Genomic DNA, 15,266 nt, shown 5'->3' on the forward strand with positions numbered 1-15,266 from the left:
AGGGTTTGCAAGGTGTAACCCTAGCATTTTCTACACTATAAAAGGACCTCCCTAGAACCAAAATCGGTTACACCATCATTCTAGGAGAGTGATATAGTTTTTGTGCTAAGTAACTTATTCTCTCAAGCCTCCTCTTACATTTGGTGTTTGTGACACATTAGAGGCATAACACTTGAGGTGCTCAAGCTTTCAAAGGCCAAGAACTACAAGTCCTACTAAGAGGTAAGTTATCTAACTAGTTGTATTGTTTAATTGTCAATTTGTATGCTAGTAGGTGCATGCTTTGGAAAATTGAAAATGCATGTATAATTAGAGAAAACATAGATCCAAAGCATCTAGGGTTGCATGTGCACCATAGGAGTGTTATAGTGATTAAAACCCAACACTCGGTACTCCCCATGACCCTTTGTCCAACCTCTCCCCAGCATATCGGGGTCCTGCACTTTCTCCCGTACAACATCTCAAAGGGAGGACGGTCGATACTCGCGTGGTAACTATTATTGTAGGAAAACTCTGCCAAGGGAAGGTATGTATCCCAGCTACCACTGAAGTCTAATACGCATGCTCGAAGCATGTCATCCAAGGTCTGGATGGTTCACTCACTCTGACTATCCTTCTGAGGGTGGGAAGTCGTGCTAAAATGCAGACGAGTACCCAACTCGTCATGGAATTTCTTCCAAAATCTAGAAGTGAAGCGCACGTCATGGTCAGAGATCATGGAAACTGGCACTCCGTGTCGAGCTACTACCTCTCTGATGTAGATATCGGCCAGCTTCTCGACCGAGATGCTCTCATGGATCGGTATGAAGTGAGCACTCTTGGTCAACCGATCCACGATGACCCAAATCGAATCCACCCCTCGTGCGGTCCTGTGATGCTTTGTGATGAAATCCATAGTAATATCTTCCCACTTCCACATAGGGATATCCAAGGGTTGTGTCTTTTCGTGAGGCCTCTGGTGCTCGGCCTTGACCTTCCTATAGGTTAGGCGTCTCTCGACGTACCAAGCTACATCCCGTTTCATGCAGGGCCACCAGTAGTCAGGACGAAGATCTCTGTACATTTTTGTCGCCCCGGGATGAATAGAAAATCTAGATTTGTGCGCCTCCTCCATCAAAACCTAGCGCACATCTCAAAGATATGGAACCCACACTCTAAGGTGTAGTGTCAACAACCCACGACTATCATAGTCGAATGAGGAAACCTGACCCACAATACGCTCGCTCTTCCGATGTTCCTCCTTCATAGCCTCCTGCTGGGCCTCTCGGATCTACTCCAGAAGCGGAGTCACTACTGTCATCTGTAAGCGAATATCTCTGATCGGGGCTGCCTTGTGGCTAAGAGTATCGGCCACAACATTGGCCTTCCTCGGGTGGTAGAGGATCTCACAGTCGTAATCCTTCACCACATCCAGCCACCAACGTTGCCTCGTGTTCAGATTTGGCTGATCCATGAGGTACCTCAAACTCTTGTGATCCGTATAAATGGTACAACGGACCCCATAAAGGTGATGTCGCCAAATCTTGAGGGCGAAGACAGCCCCCCCCCTGTAAACTCGAAATGCATCGCAGTATATTACGAAATCCTCCACGTCCTCAGGCAGGGCTAAGATCGGTGCCTCGCACAACCTCTGCCTTAAAGTCTCAAACGCTGCCTGCTGCTCAGGCCCCCAGTGAAATACAACGTCCTTCTTCGTCAGCCAGGTCAAGGCTACTGCTATCTTGGAGAAGTCCTTAATGAATCTCTGGTAATAGCCTGCTAACCTTAGGAAACTCCAAATCTCAGATGGAGACTTCGGAACCTCCCATCTCATCATGGCCTCCACCTTGTCCGGGTCAACCAAAATACCATTCTGTTTGACAAGGTGCCCCAGAAACTGCACCTCGCGCAACCAAAACTCGCACTTTGAGAACTTGGCGTACAAGCTCTCCCTTCTCAGGGTATCCAACACCTCCCGCAAGTGCCCCTCATGCTGCTCCTGTGTCTTGGAGTAAACCAAGATATTGTCAATAAAGACTATCAGAGACCGATCCAGCATCGGTCTGCATACACGATTCATGAGGTCCATGAATGCGGTAGGAGCATTGGTGAGCCCGAAGGACATCACCACAAACTCGTAGTGGCCATAGCGAGTCCGGAAAGCAGTCTTCTGTACATCTTCATCTCTGACTCACATCTGGTGGTAGACTGAACGCAAATCTATCTTGGAAAACCAAGATGCACCCTGTAGCTGGTCGAAAAGATCATAAATCCTCGGGAGTGGGTAACGGTTCTTCACCGTTACCTTGTTCGGCTCCCGGTAATCTACACACATCCGATGCGACCCGTCCTTCTTCTTCACAAACAGGATTGGGGCTCCCCAAGGTGAACTGATCGGCCTGATAAAGCCCTTATCTAACAGCTCCTGTAGCTGTGTAGACAACTCCTGCATCTCGGGAGGAGCCAACCGATACGGTGCCTTGGCTATCGGAGCCGTACCGAGGACTATGTCGATCCGGAACTCCACCTTCCTCTCCGGAGGTATCCCAGGCAGCTCCTCTAGAACTACGTTCGAGTACTCTCGCACCACTGGCACATTGCTCACGGTCGCCTTACCCGCTTCCCGGGTATCCATAACGTAGGCAACGTACCCTGCGCAACCCTGAAGGTAGCACCTAGCCCTCGCTACCGAGCACAAAGCTGGTCCTCGCTGCGGCCTTTCGCCCTGAATCACCAGCTCTCCCCCACTTGGGGTCCTGATACGCACCAGCTGCTGCGCACAGTCGATCACCACCCCATTAGGGCTCAACCAGTCCATGCTTATGATAACCTTGTTCCCACGTAATGGAACGGGAACCAAATCCACGAGGTAACGCTCGTCATATAACCTCAACACGCAATCTCTGAAACCTCTGATGCTCGGACAGATCGGTCGTAAGCAATCTCAACCTCTAAAGGATAGTCTAACATGCCTGAAGACTCAGAAAACCTCTTGCTAAGCGCAAGAGAGACAAACGATCGGGTAGCCCCCGAGTCGAATAACACCTGAAGTGGGATGTCGTTCACATGGAACGATCCTAAATATAACACATAAACACAGTACATAAATATCATAACCGACATGTAATAAGAGTTAGGGAGAAGAAACCATACCCGTCGCCACATCAGGTGCGGCACACGCCACCTCGGCGGTCAGCTGGAAGGCTCGACTCCTCACCACTGGAGCATCTGTCTTGCCCTGTCGGCCATCTGTGATCCGCAAGGTCGCTGGAGCTGGCGCCACCACTGACGTTGCTGCTGTCAATCTCGGGCAGTTGGCCTTTTTATGGCCCTTCTGATTGCAATGAAAGAAAATCAGGTCTGATGTCTGGAAGGTAGGTGTAGGATCAGTACAATCCTTACCCAAATATCCAGTCTTGCCGCACTTGTAGCAGCCCGATGACCCTAGTCTACAAACCCCCTTATGTGGCTTGCCGCACTTCACACAGCGGCTCCGGTCCTGATGGCCCTTCGACCTGGAGTCGAATCCCTTGGGTTTCTTCCCTGAAACCCCAGTACCCTGCTCAGTCTCCGCCTTCCTCTTCCTGGTGTGCTCTATGTCAATCTCCCTCTCCCTCGCCCTCGCAATCATGTCATCCAATGTCGGACATGCCGAGTAGCTGACATATTTCCGAATGTCAGCTCTCAACATGTCGTGGTAGCGGGTCTTCCGCATCTCCTCATCCCATGTATATTGGGGCACCAGTAAGGCCCTCTCCCTGAACTTGGCCGTAATCTCCGCTACCGACTCAGTCGTATGCCTCATATCTATAAACTTCCTGGCCAGCTGCTGAAGCTCCACAGCCGGCGCAAAATTAGCCCTAAACTTGGTCACAAATCCGACCAAGTCATAGCCTCAATGGCTGGGGCTCCCACCGAGTCACTAACTGCCTCCCACCAATCTCTCGCTGTCTCTCAAACATCCTGCAGCATACCGAACCTTCGACCCCTCAGGGCAGAAGCTCGTCAACTGAGCAGACTCCATGTCTACAATCCACCTCCTTGCAACAATGGGGTCCTTCACCCAATGGAAGTCTGGCGCACCACATCCCCTGAAGTCCTTGAAGGAGAGTGTGTGTGTCCCGGACTGAGTGGATGCCATGTCATTCCGAAATGCCCTGAGTCGATCCTCCATCAGCTCGATAATCCCTTCATTGATCGACCCAAAAATCATCGGGGTCGACTCAAGGATGCCTCTTGTGATCTCAGAAGAAATGAACTCACGTAGTCCCTCATCGACTGGCTCGGTACCCGATCCCGAACCTGATCCTGACCCTGAACCTCCCCCTCCGTGTCGTGTCACCACCATTCTGAAACAAAACATATAATTGTCAGGGTTATACATAACCTCGAGAGGTCTCACATTCTACAAGTTCCCTGGTTCTATCTCAGCCCTCCTTGAATCGAGTACGAATCCTCTGCTTTCAGTAGTACGGGCCCATACTAACTTCCACATCTATCCGTACTTTCCTCAAGGATTGCCTTGACTTCACCAAGTCCCTTATACTACTATCACTCTTCATGCTATTCTCATCCTAGGCTTGCCCTAGGGTAATCTCCGACCTACTCTCCGTCATCAGCTGCATAAGAAATCCCTGCTACCTTTACCTAACTAGCTTGTGAATACCATTACATATCACTAAGACCAGATAATTCTTCGAATGAGAGATCCTACCCTACAACGGTTGGACTCAAACAAGAGTTGTGCAATAGGGCTAGACCTAACCTTCTTAAATTATTTAGTCCTTGTAATATGTAACTTAACGTATTCGTTTACTAGTTAGTTAAAGATAACTAGAACTCCTAAAAGCACAAAGCAAGCAGCATCCGAGCATTGAGTAACCATACCAAGCATATCCTATTTAGGCCATCATATTACTGACTAATCAGTTCTAGCATGTAACTCAATAAGCACATATAGCAGGCACATAAGGCATCTTCCTAGATCCTTAGCCCTAATCTAGCATGCAGCTCTCATACACATACAATAGGCGTATAAGGCATCATTCCTAGATCCTTAGCCCCAATCTAGCATGCAGTTCTCATAATCATATCATATCATAACATAACATGTATGTGTATCTTGGGGAAAACTTACTTGAGCTCGGCCGGTTGCACGCATCACACGCCTTGTTCTTTCTCAAAACTCCTTATTTTACATTTTTTTGAAAAACTATTTTCTTGTAAAATTCTTTCAAACCCTCGATTTGAGTCCAGACACCCCCAAAGGTGTGTCCGAATCCCTCAAACCAAGGCTCTGATACCAACTTGTAACATCCCAAAAATCATGACCAAAAAATTTCATTTTTATTATGACGATTCATAAACATTTTAGAGAAAACATCATCAAGTTATTTCATATCATCAAATCCATATATCATAATTCTCAAAAGCATATCATAATCAAATAACAATGTCAGAGTACAATCCCAAGAACATCATAGTGCGAAAGATAGTGGTGTGATGCGCTGCTACCGTGCCGACTCCTTTCCCTTCGAAAAAGAAGGACCTGAAACAAAAACTGTAAACCGTAAGCTCAAAGTGTTGGGTATTATTGTGTTGCGTCATGGGCTTGTTTTGTATATCCAGATTGGGCCTGTCCATCCATGATTATCTAGTAGGGTTAGACTATATATAGTGCATGCATGTATGCATTAGATACGTTCGTGATTATCGTTGATTATAGTTTTGTAACCCTAAGCACCTCTACAGTCGAAGTTCTTAATCGAGCTCTTCTGAGGTGTTGAAGTTTTAATCATACGACATATTTAAAGTTATTCTTGTGTTCATAACTACGTTCTTAATTGTTTTGCCTGCATAGAATCTATCGATCCTAATAGAACTTTGTTCTAACAATTGGTATTAGAGCGGGAGACTGTGTGATCAATATACATTCCTTTTGTGTTAACAATTCTTTATGGTTTCCGCTTTTATCGAATATATAGAAGCCGTCTTCTTCCTGTCGACGGTAACTCTTGTTTCTGATAAAACCCTAATCTCAAGTTTACAGGTCTGATTCAAGCGGCTCACCATGTCTCACGAAGATTCTCAAACAAATCCCATCAACATCTCAAACAGCATTGGATCCACTACCAGGATTCCCATTCTTTACACTCAAGACTATGAAGTATGGGCACATCACTTTGAAGATTATGTGGTCGGATCTGAAGATAATGGTTATCTCATCTGGGAAGCCATCACGCTTGGGCCGTTTGTTCATTCTGGAACGAACACGACTGTTAAGACCCAAAAAGAATATAACAAGCTGGTGGCGGACGTAGACAAGATGCCACATGATAAGAAGGACAAATTGATGTGTAATGTGAAGGCCATGAGAATGATCAGATTCGCCTTGCAATCTGACACTTTTCGGTTAGTTGGTTCATGCACGACGGCCAAAGAAATCTGGGATAGGTTGAAAGAACTTTACTCAACCGATGAAGATCTAGAACACTCTATTCAAACCTTGCTGCTCTCAGAATTTGGAGTTTTCGAACAGAAACCAGAAGAAAAACTGATACAAACTTTCCATCGGTTCAATCATCTCTTAAGTAAGATGATTAAACATGGAATAGAAAGAAATCTGATCGAGCAGAAGGTAACCTTCATGAACGGTCTGAGACCAGAATGGATGGCTGTGGTTTCAACAGTGAAAGCACATGAACAGTTTAAATCTTACTCACTAGCGAAACTTGTGGGAATACTTAAGTCCCATGAGAACGTGGTAACCAAGGATGCAAAAGTAGTTTCGGGTGTAGGATCGTTGGCCCTTGTCTCAAAAGGAAAAAGTATTGCAGAAGAAGAAGAGGAGTCGGATATGTCTGAGTGTGACCTTACATGCGAAGAATATGCTATGATGGTCACCAATCCAAAGAAGTTTGCACGAAGAAAATTTCCTGTCAATAAGAACCGAAACTGGCAGGGAAGTTACAGTTCTGAGAAGGTGAAGGATGAAGTGAAGAATTCTTCTCAAAAGGATGAAGACAAGAAGGAGAGCAAGCTTACAGGAGACTCTGGGTTCGACTGCAATTACTGTCACGGCAAGAACCACTTTGCCAAAGATTGCATGCTGAGGAAAATGGCTGAGAAAAGAGATGGTGAAGACGATGAGGCGTACTACATGCGCAAGTTGGAAGAGATCAAGAAAAAGAAGTCAACTAACAGTTCTATGAATGCCTTGATTGTGCAGGAGAATGCAGATGAAGATGAGTTCGGTGGAATTGAAGTTTGGTCAACCGATTCTGAGGATGAAGAGGTGAGAAAGCCAACTCATGGAAGAGCTTATGTAGCAAAGGAAGCAGGTTCGGCTGGAAGGTGTTTGATGGTCACAGTAGGTGGATCAACCGAAAGTGCCAGTAAGGAACCGAACCTAATTGAGGACAAGTGCTTTGCAGCCAAGCCCGTGAGTGAGAAGATCGACGACTGTGATCGGCTGATCAAAAAGGTACAATCCATCCTTGAATCACTAAAAGTTCCAGTAACAAATTATGAAGAAGAATTAAACGAATTAAAATTTAAATTTTCTAACTTAAGTGGAAGTCTCATGCAAACTCGCTTAGCGAATTATAACCTAACTGACCAACTCAGCAGGGTGTCTTCAAAAAGTGAGGAGAGAAAGATGTGGATTGAGCTGAAGGAAGCGGAGTTAAATAGGGCTAGGGATGAAAGTATTTATTTACAACGAGACAATTTAAAGTTTTTAAAACAAAGGAATGTTTTTTTTTAATTGCTAAGCGCTTATATACTAATATTGCTCAATTGCATTTAAGTTGTGAGATAGGGAAAAAGATTCATAAGATGATCTTACCCTTCCTTGAATTTAAGGAGGATGAGGTCATTGCTGAGTGTGAATCAATAGTGTCCTCAAAAGAGACACCCATCCATTACAAAATCGGACTGGACAAGATAGAGACCTTCATTGACTCTAAGGAACATAAATGTATGCTCAAAAATCTTTTAGATGAAAATGATAGGTTAAAGATAAAGTCTGAAACTATTCAATCATTTGACTCGTCTAACGCCAAATTAATTTCAGAAAATAAAATGAACTTAGAAAATACGTCTGAATTTGATGAGGAAAGTGAGATGAGCGAAATCTCTGTAGAAGACGTAGTTGATTGCTCTGAGTTTATGAAGAGCGAAACCGAGAATGAGAAACCCCTCATATCTGAAAATTCGGTTGAATTCGCTCGCCTGTCAAAAGACAAGCCACATAAACTTAAATAAAAAGCTATGGTTTATCAAAAGGTTCAAACTGTGCCGAATCAGGTCTATGCAGTTACAGGGGTCACTGCAAAACAAACGGCAGAGTTAAAAATCTTGGTCGACAAAGACAATGCTGAAGGGTGCGACGATTACTTCTGGTCAGCCCCTATTGACAATGCAGACGAAACCATTGGCTTATCTGAGCAAACTTCATGGAGAGTTAAAGGAAGATACGTTGCTGAACCCATCAACAAACCCTCGAGTTTCGAAAAACCAAGCACGAGTGGAACAAAAGAAATCCCTGAAGAACCAATGAGAGAACCGATTGTTCCAACTAAGACAACCGAAACTCAAAAGGAGAAGCCAAAGGCTAGCTTCAATATCCACAAATCTCGGAAGGAGTTAGCTGAACAGAAACGCCAAAGAAATCAAAGATACATGAAAAATCTGAATGAGCAAAAACGTCATTGGCAATCTCAAAATCCCAACTATGTACCTCCTAAGAAAGAATCTATTGACAAAGGAAAGGAAAAGCTAAAAGGAAAAGAAAATTTCAGTCCAAATTCCTACTATTCGCAATCTCAGAACCGAACATCTACTTTCGGTTCCAAAACTCGCGCGCAGAACCGAACGTCTAGTTTCGGTCCAAACGTCAAGGCTAACAACCAAACGTCTACTTTCGGTCCCAACACCGGCACTCAGAACCGAAAGTCAAGTTTCAGTCCTTCCCACTCACAAAGCAAATCAAATTCAGTGAAGGACATCAAAGGAAAGGGAAAGCTTGATTTTGATTCTAATTTCAATGATAAGAAACAGTCATCTAACCCTAGGATTCAAAAGAAAACACCAAAACCATCTAACAACACACCATCGAAAACACCAAAAATTAAACAAGATAAAACTAAAATCAACGTGTGCACCATCAAAAGAAAAGATCAATCAACTCTAATAAAAAGAACTTATTTGGTTGATATTTCTACTGCCATTCCTTTTTCTGTGAAAGACTCACCAGGACCCAAGAAACTTTGGGTTCCTAAATCTGCTTAAATTTGCAGGTGATACGTGACGAGCAGTTCGATGATGAATGGTATATAGACAGTGGCTGCTCGCGTCACATGACATGAAGGAAGGAAGAGCTAAGGGAGTTTCGGTCCCTAAAGGATGGTGGATGTGTGAAGTATGGCAATAACTCATATGGCACAATCAAAGGATATGGAATGATAACCAATGGAGATTTCTCGATTTGAAAAGTAGCGTATGTGGAAGGATTGCAGCATAACCTCATCAGTGTGTCATAATTAGTTATGGGAACAGGTTTGAAGGTTTCATTTGATGATGAGGGCTCAGAAATAATTGAGAAGCAATCTAAAAAGGTTTTGTTGAAGTCTGAATGCAAGGGAGAGATGTATCCTTTAAATCTCAACCCAATTCGAGGAAAACCAGCAATATGTCTGCTATCAATGGCGAACACTGATGAAAGTTGGTTGTGGCATCGACGTCGATCGCACCTGAACTTCAAAGACATTAATAAGTTGGTGCTTGGTGATCATGTTCGAGGCCTTCCTCTTCTCAAATTTGATAAGGAACATCTGTGTGCAGCGTGTGAGATGGGCAAACAAAGCAGAAAGAGCCATCCTACTCGGCTCAATACAAAAATTGTTGAAGCTCTTGAACTTCTGCACATTGACTTATGTGGACCTTCGGCTATCGAAAGCTTCGGTGGTAGTAAGTTCATTCTTGTCATAGTAGATGATTTTTCACGCTTCACCTGGGTTTTCTTTCTTAAACAGAAATCAGATGCAACTCCCAAGCTGAAGACGTTCATCAAGCAAGTGGAAGTGCAGCTGCGAAAGCTGGTGAGGAATATCAGAAGCGATAATGGGCTGGAATTCAAGAATAAAGATTTTGAGGATTTTCTGGCTGACAAGGGGATATCTCACAACTTTTCGGCCCCTTATACTCCACAACAGAATGGGATTGTTGAAAGACGAAACCGTTCTTTATGTGAAGCAGCCAGAACCATGCTAAGCTTCGCTTCTCTTCCACTGTACTTCTGGGCTGATGCAGTTGCAACCGCGTGTTACACTCAGAACCGATCCTTGCTCAACAAAAGATTCTCAATCACTCCATATGAGATCTTGAACAATCGAAAGCCTAACGTCAAATTTTTCCACGTGTTCGGTTCTAGGTGCTTCATCTTTAATTCAAAAGAGAACCGAAACAAGTTTGACGTCAAAGCAGATGAGGGAATTTTTCTTGGTTATTCACTCACTTCAAAAGCATACAGAGTTTTGAACAAACGCTCCAAACGAATTGAAGAAACATATTACGTAACCTTTGACGATAATTACATGAAGAAAGTTCAAAGGAGCGATAGTGCCTTAGGAGAAATATTTCCTGAATCAGGACAAGTCTCGGTTCCAATATCCAACTTGTTTGAAGAGTACATTCGGTTGTTTGATGAACCAGAGAAAGCAGCACACTCAGAAGCGAAAGCAGCAGACAACAAAATCGACAATCTCAAAAAGATCATAGATGAAGCTGCCAAAGAAATGGAAAGTGAACCTCCTAAACCGACAGGTGGTCAACCCTCCACTGACTCTCCAAACAACGGCTCAATGTTCAAGGGGGAGAGTTCATCAGCACCAAAGACAACCGAAATGTCTTTCGAGGGGGAGAATCCAATTCCATCCCCAACTCATAAAGGTCCAGGCGAGGGGGAGCATACAACTCCAAACCCACCCAATAATAGTCCAATCGAGGGGGAGAATCCAACTCCCACAGAGAATGAAAACTCTGATCCTGACACAGGTTACACTTCGTCAGTCGAGGGGGAGAAAGAGAATACAACTGACGAAGGTGATCAATCAGAACTTGAAGAGGAAGTAAATGCATAGTTGGATCCAGCCTATGACCCAAATTATCCTCCTTTAGTGAAATGGACCAAGGATCATCCCAAAGCACAAATCATTGGTGAATCATCTGAGAAAGTTCTCACTCGTTCTCAATTGAAAGCGAAACAAACTGCATTATTCTCTAAAGTTGAATTATGTATGTTTAAGTCGTTTGTCTCCATAGTCAAACCGAAAACAGTTAATGCTGCACTTGATCATTCTGATTGGGTACAAGCAATGCAAGATGAGCTCCATGAGTTCGAACGCAATCGATTTTGGAGGCTGATTCCCACACCAAAGGATGCTTCAGTGGTTGGCTTGAAATGGGTCTTCAGGAATAAATTGGACAAAGAGGGGAACGTCATTAGAAACAAGGCTCGGTTGGTAGTAAAAGGATATTGCGAAGAGGAAGGGATAGATTATGAGGAAACCTTCGCTCCAGTAGAAAGGTTGGAATCAGTTAGAATTTTTCTGGCATATGCTGCTCATAAAAACTTCGAAGTTTTCCAAATGGATGTAAAATACGCTTTCTTGAATGGAGAACTAGAAGAAACAGTGTATGTTGAGCAACCTCCCGGGTTTGTGAATGAGAAGTTGCCTGATCATTGCTATGTGCTGGATAAAGTTGTATATGGTTTGAAGCAAGCACCAAGGGCCTGGTATGAAACTTTAACTCGCTTTCTGAAAATGTCGAAATTTAAGCAAGGTTCGGTTGACCCAAACTTCTTTCGAAAAAAAGAAGGCGAACATCTAATGATAGTTCAGATTTATGTCGATGACATCATCTTCGGCTCCACGAATCCTAGCTTAACGGCTGAATTCAGGAAGTTGATGGAGACTACATTTGAAATGAGCGCAATGGGTCCGATTAACTTTTTCCTTGGTTTGAATATTAGACAGGGACCAGAATGTATATTTATCAACCAGGAGGGCTACACAAAGAACTTGCTGGTAAAATTTGGTATGACGGGAGATTCGAAAGTAAAGGTTCCTATGGCATTTGGCACTAAGTTAACACCTTCTCTGGAAAAACCTGCTGTTGACATAACACTATATCGACAAATGATAGGGTCCCTTATGTATCTAACAGCTAGTAGACCGGACATTATGTTTTCTGTTTGTTATTGTGCCAGGTTCCAAGCTAATCCAAGAGAACCTCACATGGTGGCAGTGAAAAATATTTTCCGTTACCTGAAGCGAACCTCATCTCTCGGTCTCTGGTACCCTGCTAGATCTGGATTCTTTATTCAAGCTTTTTCTGATGCTGATCTTGGAGGATGTGGTCTGGACCGAAAGAGCACCACAGGTGGATGCCAATTCCTTGACGGTAAACTTGTTAGCTAGCAGTCCAAGAAGCAAACCTGTGTGTCACTTTCAACAGCCGAAGCTGAGTATATAGCTGCAACATCTTGTACTTCTCAAGTAATATGGATTCAAAGTCAACTAAGAGATTATGGGCTGAGTATGAAGAAGATTCCTCTCTATTGTGACTCAGAAAGTGCAATAAGAATATGCCACAATCATGTGCAACACTCAAAGACTAAGCATATTGCACTTAGATATCATTTCATCAAGGACCATGTAGAAGATGGGAACGTGGAAGTACATTTCGTTCGGTCCTCTGATCAACTGGCTGACATATTCACTAAAGCCTTACATGAAGCAAGCTTCAATAAAATTTTACAAGGCTTGAGAATGATGGAAGCAGACTCGGTACCGAATCCTCAAATCTCTCTTTAAAAATTAGACAAGCGAAATAGAGCGAACGCTCGGTCTATTTCGGTTCCGGATTTTTCGGGAACCGAAATGAACCGAACGCTCGGTCTATTTCGGCTCCATAATTTTCAGGAACCGAAATGAACCGAACGCTCAGTCTATTTCCGCTCTGGAATTTTAAGGAACCGAAATGAACCGAACGCTCGGCTTATTTCACTTCATTCTTTTAAGATAAGGTTTCGGTTGTACATTTTGTTTATTTTTTTTACCTCTATTTTTTTAAGTATTTTGTGCTAATTTATTTTTATTTCAAAACTCCAAAAAAATATTTTATCTTTCTGTTTTTATTATTTTTCAGAAAATTTCAAAACTCCAAAAATATTTTTCTAATCGTTTTTTTATTTTTTTTATTTTGTTTGGTTTGTTTGTTTTGTTTGTGTGGTGTGTTTGTTTGCTTGTTCTTCTAATTAGGATCCAAGTATACCAGTACAACAGAATTTGGAGCTTAGGCAGGTATGATTCTTTCCATCTGAACTAGTTAAGTGTCCCTAGAAGCATGCTGCTGCATGTTGACCGAAGCCTCTACGACTAAGAGCAAGGCCTTAATGATTCGATCTATACCTATCGTTTCTTCCCAATCAGGCTGTTAAAATCAACTCAAGTCAAAAGCTGCCTTACTCTTCTCAAATGAGTTAAGATTTTTTCTGCTTTGTCATGTCTTTATAGCAGAAGGTACTTTCGGTTCTTTAACCACCCTCCTTACATTCTCCATCAACTTTCGGTTCACCACTGTAACCCTTGAGACTCTCGGTCTTTACCACTGGGGTTTATGGTTGCATAAAATCTGTGTTTGTGATCTTAGATACGTACACCACGTGCTGAGTGAAACCCAAAAACCAACACCTACAATGAATTGACGGTGAATCATTATATTCAAGATCTTACTTGTTACCTAATGAAATCTTTTTTTTAGTGGTCTTTTATGAAATTGTCTAATACCAAGGCTTTTCTTCCCTAAAAGATCCAGTTTGTTTTTGTTTTTGAGATTTCTATCACATCTTAAGTCACTATAAATTATATCCAACCTACTTGTTCAACAGACCACAATGGTCTCACAAGTACTTCTTCCAACGTTCGGTCTTATGTTAAGAATCGACGTTTGGTTGAAGATAAGCTACCCTTAGCCTATACTTTAAAAGAAGCCTTTCAATGTTTCTCTACAAACACTTGATCGTATCTTCTCGGGAATCCACACAAGCACCTCAAGTCTCTCTTGACTTTGAAGGAAGCGATTCTTGCCCGGAATCATCTGCTTTATGTCTTTTAATAGACATCACTCACATCCAATACACATTTTGCTTTATTTCTTTATCTTTTGTCACCCTATTGCACGAAAAATTTTATTTTCCAACATTTTGGTTGCTGTTGGTTCGATTTTTGTTTATCTTTTGGAGCAACAGAGGTTATACTAAATTTTGGAGCGAAGCTGAATTTCAAACGACGAATAGAGGATAAGCTTTTGGGCGCGTGAATTTGAACGGTCCCTAAACCCACGCATGCTGACGTATACCTGGGAGAAACCACCCTGTCACATCGCGCTTATTTAGGCGACGTTTCAGTGATCTCATCATTATCATGACGATTCTTTCTCTCTCCTAGCAACGGTATATAAAGGGTTCCTAATTACATTTGTCTCTTTTACCTACAACAAACTCTCTCCAAATACACGGCGAATTACAACTGTTCATCTTCTTTCTTCAATACACAATGGCAACTTCTTCATCGGCTCACGATCAAACTGCATCGTCCACATTGCTCTCGATCAAGCCAAACCAGAACATGATCATTGAACTCAACCCTTTTCTGTACGATTCGTATATGCTACACGTGGTTGAGTGTTTGAAGTATTCACCTCTGGTTTTAGCCCTAACACAGGTGGAATCCGTACCAATGTCACTCCTATCGCAAGTCTACACTACCGCTTCGTATGATAAGAACAAGGAGAGGATCTACTTCCAAATCTTCTCTCACAAGGCTTCGATTTCAAAAGGGAGATTTTGTTCACTATTGCAACTTGCTGTGGATTCGTCTGTGATCTCACCGGACTTCATCACCACTACTCAACTGTTCTCGATGCTCTACGAGATGGGTTACACTGATGTGCTTACCATGATTACGAAGGTTAAGAAGTCATGCTTACCGTCCCAATGGAATGGATTGCTTACTCTTCTCATCGAGAGTTTGGCAGAGAGGAGTGGTGGGTCTGATGGTACTAGTAAGGGTTTTCTGACTCTTCTATACGGTCTTTACAATGGTATAAATCTCGACTATGGGTTGATTATCTGGTCACAAGTGGTGCAAAGCCTCAACACTTCAACGAGGCACTCTGAAATTTCGTGTGGTCGATTCTGGACTCTCATTACAAGAAGGGCG

Source organism: Lactuca virosa, chromosome 8 (assembly GCF_052849685.1).
Source record: "Lactuca virosa cultivar CGN04683 chromosome 8, Lactuca_virosa_CGN04683_v6, whole genome shotgun sequence".
In the NCBI taxonomy this organism is placed as follows: domain Eukaryota; kingdom Viridiplantae; phylum Streptophyta; class Magnoliopsida; order Asterales; family Asteraceae; genus Lactuca; species Lactuca virosa.